This window comes from Bubalus bubalis, chromosome 18 (assembly GCF_019923935.1).
Source record: "Bubalus bubalis isolate 160015118507 breed Murrah chromosome 18, NDDB_SH_1, whole genome shotgun sequence".
NCBI classification, from domain to species: domain Eukaryota; kingdom Metazoa; phylum Chordata; class Mammalia; order Artiodactyla; family Bovidae; genus Bubalus; species Bubalus bubalis.
This window is the reverse complement of record NC_059174.1, coordinates 48,232,098-48,243,337: the sequence shown is the minus strand read 5'-3', so window position 1 is coordinate 48,243,337 and position 11,240 is coordinate 48,232,098. Positions and strand designations below refer to the sequence as shown.

Sequence of the window (11,240 nt, the reverse complement as noted above, 5' to 3'; positions counted from 1 at the left end):
CTTTTCTTTCATGTTGCATCAGAGCCCATCTGTATGACTTCACTTTCACTTAATCACCCACCTCTTAAAAGCCCTTTCTCCAAATACAGTCACATTCTGAGTTCCGGGGGTTAGGACTTGAACATATAAATTTGGGGAGGAACACAATTCAGCTTTTTGACACTCTGTGGGCGGTATCTTGAGACCCTGACTAACTTGCCCACCAACAACTTTTTAGCCCGTGCTCTCAACACCTCTCTTTGATCCTTGCTGAATCATTGGATTTATTTGTACTATTCTATTCTGTTTATGGCAGTTTTCCACTTCCTGGAGTGAAATGATGTTTCCTGTATAAATAAATGTGTTTAATTTTTTAAAAAGTGAAGTGATTTAAAGAAAACTATTAAGTAGCTAAGTGTATAGGTGACACATGGATACGAGGTAAAGTATGGGAAAGTGAGACTAAATGGCTGATGTTTGGAGTATCATTGGTTAATTATGGCTTTGGCTTCACTCTGAAGCTCTGGGCTTCCTACTGGATACCTCCTCTTGGACTCCCATTCCCATGATGTCCCAAACTGGCCACAGCATCCCCCAGAAACCCACTCCTCCTTCTAGTCCACATTTCAGGGGGCCCTCATGATCCCCAAGTCCCTAGACCAGAGCCCAAGCCTCATCCTGGACCCTTCCTCTCCTCCCTCTTCCCCCCACTTCCTCCCCTTCCACAGCTCCATCATGGTCCAGCCCCAGCCTCCCCCTGCCTCCTGGCTCCCAGTCCTGGGAATCCTGTCCCATGCCCTCCAAGTGGCAGCCAGAGGAAATTTTAAAAATAGATCAGAGATCTACCTCTCAGGCCAAAAATTAGGTTTGCAAGAAACACAATTTTATTTTTTTATTCTTTGATATCTAAGCTGAGCCCTCCTCCCACCATGTTGGGAAGAAATTTTAACCTGAGAGGAAATTTTAATTTGTTTATTTAATACAATAAGCCTCCCACTTCCCCTCAGTTCATCCTAGGGCCTGGTCACATAAGTCAGCTGGAGACAACCCACTGTCTTGATCTTGAGGCCTCTTCTCATCCTGCTGTTCCACTGTTTGCCCAGGTCACGTAGCCCAGCTCACTCCAGGTGAAGGCCTGAGTGCTGCCCAGGGCCCTCGAAGCCCACAAGTTCCCATAGGACCTGCCAGATTCTCATCTCCTCCCACTCGTCCCCTCATTCACCTGCTCCAGCCTCACTCACCTCCTCATTGCTCCCCACACCTGCCAGGCATCCACCCAGCCCAGGGCCTTTGCCAGACTTTCCCCTACCTGTGTTGCAGGAGAAGGGGGAGTGAGAGAATGGTCACATCCCAGGTCTTGATGGGGTAGGCTGCCAAGGATTCAGGATGGGCTGCCAAGTTATGGTCCATGGCTTTGGGCAGAAAAGAATATAAGAGCAAGCCGTGGTAAAGTGAAAGCAACTTTATTTAGAGAGAAACACATTCCACAAGCAGAATGAGGGTCATCTCAGAAAGTGAGAGCAATCTTGGGAAATCCACATTCCATAGACAGAATGTGTGTCATCTCAGGTGAGAGAGGCTCGGGTGTGGGGGGGTGGGTGTTAGTTTTTATAGGCTGGGTAATTTCATATGCTAATGAACAAACAATATTCTAACTATTTGGGGGAAGGAGCAGGGATTTCCAGAAATTGGACCACCAACTGCCCACTTTTTTGGCCTTTTATGGTCAGCCTTGGAACTGTCCTGGTGCCTGTGGGTGTGTCATTTAACATATGCTAATGTGTTACAATGAGCATAGAATAAGGCTCAAAGTTTATTGTTGTGGCAGTGGTTGTTTAGTCGTTCAACTTGTCCAGCTCTTTTGCAGCCCCATGGATTGTAGTCTGCCAGGCTCCTCTGTCCATGGGATTTCCCAGGCAAGAATACTGGAGCCAGTTGCCATTTCCTTCTCCAGGGGATCTTCCCCACCCAGAGATCGAACTCGCATCTCTGCATCATCTTCTCTATGACTTCTCAAAAAGTGCAGCCTCCTTTCCTGTTTATCTTGTTAGGGAACCATTGACCAAAACCACCTGCCTTGGCCAGGCATGATGCTAACCACTTGCCTGAGTTGTCTCACAACAGGAGGTTCTGATAAAAAAAAAAAAAAAACAAAAAAAAAACAGGGTGCTGTCACCAAAAGATAACCAGAATTCAGGAGGAGACAAAAGGAGGGAGCACACCAGCCCATTGTATGTCTTGTAAAAAAACTAACTCAGAAGAATTTGGGAGGGGCCAAAAGGAGGAGGGAGGAGATGCTGTGTTCTGCCAACCTCCCAGAATCTTCCTCGCTGGAATCCATCTTGGTTGAAAGATGCACACACCACCAGGATGGACCCCCAGTCAGAATGATTAGCCAGAGACAACCTGGGAACTAATCCCGTCACCATAAAACCTGAGAGTGCAAGCCATGTGGCAGAGCAGCTCTCCTGGGTTCCCTTAACCTGCTGCTCTGCACCTGGGCGCCCCTTCCCAATAAAGTCTTTTGCTTTATCAGCAAGTGTGTCTCCTCAAAAAATTCATTTCTGAGTGTTAGAAAAGAGTCCTCACTCAGACCCTGGAAGTGTTGCATGGAGAAGTCAATTCTGATTCCATGTTGAAACTGTTTCTCTGACTTGCTTTTATTATTATGATCATACATAATGGCCTGCCTCAGAGAATCCTGCCCCTCTGCCTGACTATTAAAGTGCCTTTGTTCAGAACCCTGTCCACCTGTAGATGGCAGGAAGGAAGAAATTAACACATCTCCCTGAGGTTTGCCATTCTAGGAGATATTTGCAAGATTAATGACCATGTTACTTTGTTTCCTTATCTCCTCCTCATCTCTGATATTTAAAAGAACCTGGTATCCAGACCCAGATAAGATGGTTATTTTGAGACATTAGCCTGCCTTCTTCTTGGTCAGTCACCTCTCTAAATAAAGTCGAATTCCTTGCCTCAACACCTTGTTTTCATGGCCTAGGACCGATAGAAAGAGCTTGGACTTTGTAACAGAAGCAGTACCTCTTCCTGCAACAATCTGATACCATGTATCAATCATTCTCAGCAGCAATTTGTTAAAAATACAAATTCTGGAAATAAATGCTCACAAGTATGGTCAATGAAGAAGGCAATGGCAACCCACTCCAGTACTCTTGCCTGGCAAATCCCATGGATGGAGGAGCCTGGTGGGCTGCAGTCCATGGGGTCTCTAAGAGTCGGACACGACTGAGCAACTTCAATTTCACTTTCACTTTTCACTTTCATGCATTGGAGAAGGAAATGGCAACCCACTCCAGTGTTCTTGCCTGGAGAATCTCAGGGACGGGGGAGCCTGGTGGGCTGCCGTCTATGGGGTCGCACAGAGTCGGACATGACTGAAGCGACTTAGCAGCAGCAGCAGCAGCAGCAGCAAGTATGATCAAATGATTTTTGACAAAGGTTTCATATTATTGGACTGGGGAAGAATCGTCTTTTCAATGAATGGAATTGGGAAAACTGGATGGATGCTACTGCTGCTAAGTCACTTCAGTCGTGTCCGACTCTGTGCAACCCCAGAGACGGCAGCCCACCAGGCTCCCCCGTCCCTGGGATTCTCCAGGCAAAAACACTGGAGTGGGTTAAGACTTGCTGCTTTCACTGTTGTGGGCCTGGTTTCAGTCCCTTCTAGGGGAACTAAGATCCTGCAAGCCACACAGCATGGCCAGGGAGGTGGTGGGGGGTGGGGGGAAGGAAACAATCAACAGAATGTAAAATCAACCCATGGAATAGGGGAAAGTATCCGCAAATCATAAGGGGTTAATATCCAGAATATGTATGAGATATATATATATATATATATATATATATATATAATTTCTAAAACTCAGCAGCAACAACAACAAAACCCAAACAATAAAATTTTTTAAGCAGGCAAAGGAATTAAATGGAGATTTCTCCAAAAAAGATATGCATGTGGCTAAAAGGCTCATGAAAAGATAATGTGCTCAGTCGTGTCCAACTCTTTTGAGACCCCATGGACTGTAGCCCACTAGGCTCCTCTGTTCATGGGAGTTCCCAGGCAAGAATATTGGAGCAGGTTGCCATTTCCTCCTCCAGGGGATCTTCCCGACCCAGAGATCGAACCCATATCTCCTGCATTGCAAGCAGATTCTTTACCACCAAGCCATCAGAGAAGCCTTGAAAAGATAATAAATATCACTCATCATTCAAGAAGTGCAAATCAAAATCACTACAAGCCACCATTTCATGACCCTTAAAGAGGCATGCTTTGTTTCGCTTATTTATTCTCTGGCTCCCCAGAAACCCAAGGGTAGATACTAACTAATGTCTAGTGGCTTGCCTGCCTGCTGGAGGAGGTCATCAAGAGAACACACATGGCTGCCAGTTGACCTGAGAGCTGGACCCAGACCATCAGAGGCTCCTCACCCTCTCCCCTGTCCTTGGAATGTACACTGACCACTGTTCCCACAATGGGAGTTGTTCCAAGGGCACATAACTCTGGGAAAGTACGGTGTTGTTGAGACCATCTAGATGGTATACCTGATGGCCCAGTCAAGGCCTCTGTACATAGAGTTTGAAGATTCTTGCAGGTGGGTGCAGAGATCTGTTCATCTTTTGGCTGCCCAAGATAAGCCTCCTATGAACTTTCCCTTGCTTGTTACACCTGCCGTCTAGCACCAGGTTTTCTCTGGTGACTCAGCAAAGGATCTGCCTGCAATGCAAGAGACCCGAGTTCGACCCCTGAGTCACAAAGAGCCCCTGTAGAAGTAAATGGCAACCCACTCCAGTATTCTTGCCTGGAGAATTTCATGGACAGAGGAGTCTGGCAAGCTACGGTCCACGGGGTCACAAAGAGTCGGACGGGACTGAGCGACTAACACTGTCACTTTTCTATCTGGACATGCCTCTTTCTTGGCATCTTCTGACCCTCTATGTTCAGGGGCCAGTTTGTGAATCAACAATGCCACAACCTTAGGAGGTAAAGATGGTATTATCAGCATCCCGTTTTCACAGTGCAAGACTCAGAGACAAGGGGTCTTGCCCAGGCCACATAGTTAGGAAATGGCAGAGCCAGGATTTGGACCAGGTCATCTGTGTCCTTTTCGTGTGTGTGGTCCCAATCTAGAAAACCAACACACCTGGGCTGAGAGAGGCTCTAAGTCGAACACCAGCTGCCCAAGAGTGGGAATTTTGTGTGTCTTGTTCACTACTGAATCCCCAGCGTCTAGAACAAGGTCTGGCAGTACCTAGTAAATATTTGTCTGATCAAGGAATGAATGAATTAAAATAAACACTAAACTTTCAACCAGTTTATTATTGTTGTTGTTTTTAAAAGTAATAGAAGTTGAGGGCTTCCCTGGTAGCTCAGTAGTGAAGAATCCACACACCAATGCAGGAGACACGGGTTCCATCCCTCGTTGGGGAAGAGCTTCTGAGCCTGTGCTCTAGAGCTCAGGAGCTGCAACTCCTGAGCCTACACACCCCAAGTACGGAATAGTGTACGCCCTAGAGCCTGTGCTCTGAAGCAAGGGAAGCCACTGCAATGAGAAGATCACAGCTAGAGAGTAGCCCCTGCTCTCCACAACTAGAGAAAAGCCTGAGCAGCAGCAAAGACCTCACATAGCCATAAAGAAATAAATAATATATTTTTTTAAGTAATAGATGCTGGTTGGACACTGCAGTAAACTACTTCAGAAAATGACTTTTATTTAAAAGTTAAATATATACCCACCATATGATCCAAGCATTCCACTCCTGGGTATATAGGCTAAAAAAAGGAAAAATATCTACACAAAGACTTGCACATCAGGACTTCCCTGGTAGTCCAGTGGTTAAGACTCCAAGCTTCCAGTGCACTGGGCCCAGGTTCGATCCCTGGTCAGGGAACTAGATCTCACACGCCACAACCAAGACCCAGTTCAGCCAAATAAATAAGATTAAAAAAAAAAAAAAAAAGACATACACATCGATGTTCATAGCACCCTCATTTGTAATTGCCAAAAATTACAAATAACCTGAATGCCCACCAGTGGGTGACTCATAAACAAATTGTGGTGACTTGATAAATAAACTATTGCATGCAATGGAACAGTACTCAGAAATAAAAAGAATGAATTACTGCTAAACATATATGAATCTCAAAAGAACTATATTGAAGGGAAAAAGCCAGACATGAGAGTACATACTATAGAATATCATTCTAAAAAATGCAAACTAACCAATAGCGATAGAAAGTAGATTGGTGCTTGTCTGGGGATGTGTGTGTGTGGAAGGATGAGGGATGAAGGGTTTATCAAGAAGCAGGAGGAAATTCAGACATGATGGATATGTTCATTACTTTTGCGTCATTATCTTTTCTTCAGAACATACATTTAACTTATTCATTTATTTTTTATTTTTTTTTTTTTTTAATTTTATTTTATTTTTAAACTTTACATAACTGTATTAGATTTGCCAAATATCAAAATGAATCCGCCACAGGTATACATGTGTTCCCCATCCTGAACCCTCCTCCCTCCTCCCTCCCCATTCCATCCCTCTGGGTCGTCCCAGTGCACCAGCCCCAAGCATCCAGTATCGTGCATCGAACCTGGACTGGCAACTCATTTCATACATGATATTTACATGTTTCAATGCCATTCTCCCAAATCTTCCCACCCTCTCCCTTATTCATTTATTTTTAATTTTTGTTGTTTTCATGGTTAAGCCATTGCTGCTGCTTCTTTTTTTTGGTTGTTATTTATTTGGCTGCACTGGGTCTTAGTTGTGGCACATGGGAATTTCCATCCTCTTTGTAGCATGTGGGAATCTTTTAGTTGTGGCATGGGGGATTCGGCTCCCTGATCAGGGATCAAAACCAGGCCCCTTCATTGGGAGCATGGAGTCTTAGCTACTGGCCCACCAGAGAAGTCACCTTTTTTTTTTTTTAATTGAAGGATAGTTGATTTACAATATTGTGTTAGCTTCAGGTATACAGCACAGTGTTTCAGTTATACACATATACATTCTTTTACAGATTCCCTTTTTAAAAAATTTTTAATTAACTTATTTTTTATTGAAGTATAGTTGATTTACAATGTCAATGTGTTAGTTTCAGGTGTACAGCTAAGTGATTCATATATATATACATATATATGCATGTGTGCATGCTAAATTGCTTCAGTCATGTCCGACTCTTTGCAACAATATGGATTGTAGCCCACGAGGCTCCTCTGTCCATGGGATTCTCCTCGCAAAAATACTGGACTGGGTTGCCATTTCCTTCTCCAGGGGATCTTCCTGACCCAGGGATCGAACTCCTGCACTAGAAGGTGGGTTCTTTACTGCTAGCGTCACCTGGGAAGTCTGTGTGTGTGTGTGTGTATACATACATACACATATATATACACACACACTCTTTTTCAGATTCTTTTCCCATATAGGTTATCATGAAATATTGAGTATAGTTCCCTGTGCTGTACACTAGTAGGTCTTTTGTTTCTTTTGGTCATTATCTTGACGGTGGTGGTATTTTTACAGGTTTATATGTAAGTCAAAACTCATCAACTGTATACTTTATAGTTTTAATTTTATTTTTTAAAATTATTTTTGGCTGCACTGTGTGGCATGTAGGATCTTAATTCCTTGACCAGGTATTAAACTTGCACCCCCTGCACTGGGCGTTAGGAGTCTCAACTACTGGACTGCCAGGGAAGTCCCCAGCAACTGTATACTTTGAATATGTATGGTTTCTTGAAAGTCAGGCATATCTCAATAAAGCTTGAGGAAAATTAAGTTGCAACTGTGTAATGCAACTGAGAATTTTCCCCCTACCAGGCCGGCTTTACCCATTAACCCCTAATGGCATCTGAGTTTTCAATTTGAGGCCCAACAGACCATGAAGCTATTTCGTTCAAAGCCCTGAAGAGGCTTTAAAAAAAGAAAAGAAAGCTGACCTATTCCTGCTTTGGGGCTTGTCACATTTCTCTCCTGAGACCCTGAGCCCACAGGAGACCAATTTCTTGAATAAGTGAAGAAAAAAAAATAAGAATATGCATAGGGGAAAAAAAAAGCAGCTCAGCAGATGGGAACATGGCTAGTTACCCCACTTAAAAGTGGGAAGGTGGAGTGGGCGGTGAAGATGCAGGAGAGGGGATGTGGGGGGAGGGTGGCTGTGGTTCTCTCAGGAAGCAAGAAGAAAGACACTGTTGAGAGGAATATGATGTTAGAGGGTTTGATTAATTTATTTTATTTATTTGGCTGTTCTGGGTTTTAGTTGCAGCACGTGGGATCTTCAGTCTTTCCTGTGGCATGTGGTATCTAGTTCCTGATCAGGATGGAACCCAGGCCCTGTGCATTGGGAGCATGGAGTCTTAGCCACTGGACAACCAGGGAAGACCCGCTGGTAGAGATTTGAGGAGAAGATCTGATATATCCTCTGGGAGAGTCAAGGGACGTGTGTATGTGTGCGTGCGTGAGTGTATGCGCACGCACACGCACGCTTAGTTGCTCAGTCATGTCCGACTCTTTGCCAGCCCGTGGACTGTAGCCCGCCAGGCACCTCTGTCCAAGGGGATTCTCTAGGCAAGAATATTGGAGTGGGTTGCCGTGCCCTCCTCCAGGGGATGTTCCCAACCCAGGAATTGAACCCAGGTCTCCCGCATGACAGGCGAATTCTTTACCATCTGAGGCACGAGGGAAGCCCAAGGGACCGGGGACACAGGAAAATCACACACCATTGTGCATCCATTCCAAGTCCATGGGAATGAATTTAAGGTGAGACCAGTTAACATGATTGTGTATTTTTATCCACCCACATTCACCTGCACAGATGCAGGCATGTGATAGATGGAGCCTTAGATTTAATAAGGATTGTGGTTTTGCAAGATGAGTAGGGTGGAGTGTATAGAGAATGGGCATAAGGTCGGGTGCAGTGATGACAGTGGTTGGTCAAGGAATTTAATCTGTGTGAAGGTACGAGGGAGCTGAGCGGCCATGGAAACATGGTAGGGCTAATGAATTATTGGAGTTGAGCTTCTGAAAGGAATGAAACAGATAGGCAATAGGTACAGAGTAACACACCTGAAACTGAGGTTCTAAAGAGGCTGTGGTTAGTGAGACAAGGTCTAAGTATGGCCATGGGAGGGACACACAATATCATAAATCCACTATACTTCAATTTAAAAAATTATTGGGACTTCCCTGGTGGTCTAGTGGTTAAGAATCGGTGATTCTGCTACAGGGGGCATGGGTTTGATCCCTGGTCCAAGAACTCAGATCCCACAAGCCATGCAGTGGTCAAAAAGTAAATACATAAATAAAATTTTAAAATAAAAAAAAAAATTGTGTGGTTTTTTTTAAGGCTACAAGACAGAGGAACCCCCACCTCCCTCTGGATTGGGTTTTGCTGTAAGTGTTCTAGAGTGGTTATGCACACGCCCAACACTGACATGGACACACTCCCAGGAGAGCTGGTCCTGGGAGGCCATGGAAAAGGTCTTTGTCAAACGGAGAGGGAAAAGAGATTCTCCTTAAAAATGCAGCATCTCTTAGTGGATAGAGGACCAAAAATAGCTGGGGATGTTGGCCACCGCTATGAACCCTGCAGGCATTATCTGTGTCTCTAAAGAATCAACTTGCAATGCTGGAGATGTGGGTTCAATCCCTGGGTCAGGAAGATCCCCTGGAAAAGGAAATGGCAACCCACTCCAGAATTTTTGCCTGGAAAATCCCATGGACAGAGGAGCCTGGCCGGGTACAGTTCATGGGGTTGCAAGGGTTGGACACGACTTAGTGACTAAACCCCCACAAGCCCTGCAGATGGGGTAGTTTTAAATCATGAGGAATTCTGACCCCTCAGACCATCCTGTGAGCTCAGCGTTCAAAACACATCCATAACCTGCTCACTTCAATCCCTCCACGGCTCCCATCCTGATCTCTTCCACCTTCTCCAGCCGTTCCCACTGACTCAGCCTCCTCACCGTCTTCCTGCTCCCATCTCACCTCCCACAGTTTCCCACACCCACAGCCCACAGCCGCAGGGCTCCCATGAACACCCGACCCGGATCAGGGCCCTCCCCTGCTCATAACCGTCCTGAGACCTCGTCTCAAAGTCCTCCCCTCCCTGTGGCCCAGGAGGACACTCACAAGCTGCCCTCTCCCTGTTCCCTGATGTCATCACTTACCATTTACCCCTTCCTCCCTTTACTCCTGCCACAAAGTGTCAGTGGCTCAGCAGTGTCTGATTCTTTGTGACCCCATGGACTGTAGCCTGGAGCCTTCCCTGTCCATGGGATTCTCCAGGTAAGAATATTGTAGAATACTGGTAGCCATTCCCTTCTCCAGGGGATCTTTCTGACCCAGGGATCGAATCCCGATCTCCTGCATGGTGGACAGATTCTTTACCACCTGAGCCAACAGGGAAGCCCCAGTTCCTGGAACACATCAGGCACACTACCACCTCAGGGCCTTTGCACTGGATGCTCCCTTGGAATGCTCTTCCCCCAGCATCTACATGACCTCCTCTCTCTCCACTTCAGGGCTTTGCTAAAATGTCATCTTGTAAATAATAATAATAAAATAGAGACTTCCCTGGTGTCCAGTGGTTAAGGCTTTGTGCTTCCAATGCAGGGGGCTCAGGTTCAATCCCTGGTTGGGGAACTAAGTGTGGCATAGCCAAAAAATTTTTAAATTTTTTAAATACAATAATTAAATAAATATCATCTTCTCAGCGAGGCTTCCCCTGAACACCCTTCTGAGCCAACTGCCCTCATGCACGTTTCATCCTCCTTCCCTATTTTACTATCTTCATAGCAGTTATCATCATCTGATACATGTTTTACTTGGGAATTGTGCATCTTTTACACTAGATTGTAAACTCCAGGAAGGAGGGAGTTTTTTCCTATCTTGTTCATCATTTTATCCCAGATACCCCAAATAGTGTGAGCTCAATAAACATCTGTTATATGAATGAATGGTCCTTGGAGGAATTAAAACATACCTACTTCTGGCTCCCAAAGAGCCCAGATGCTAGTGAGGTGACAAAAATTAAATAATTAGATATTTTCACATGTCAATAAGAGCAAAGATGGGAAACCATGATTATGTATGGGGGCTAACTAGGCAGGGTGCTTAGCAAGTGACATTTGAGCCAAAGCCTGTCAAATGAGAGCAAATATTTGGGAGAAGAGTGTCCTCTAGACAGACTAGTAGCCAGTGCAGCATCAGGAATGAGCTTTGGGTATTTGATGAACAGAAGGAAA

General features: G+C 45.1%; 1 non-coding gene across 1 annotated transcript; it reads left to right on the top strand.

Annotated features, from left to right (window-relative positions):
• The first annotated feature begins 5,813 nt into the window (after positions 1-5,813).
• TRNAW-CCA lies at positions 5,814-5,886 on the top strand. Its single transcript has one exon. It is a non-coding gene; the product is annotated as a tRNA-Trp (tRNA).
• Positions 5,887-11,240: the final 5,354 nt, after the last annotated feature.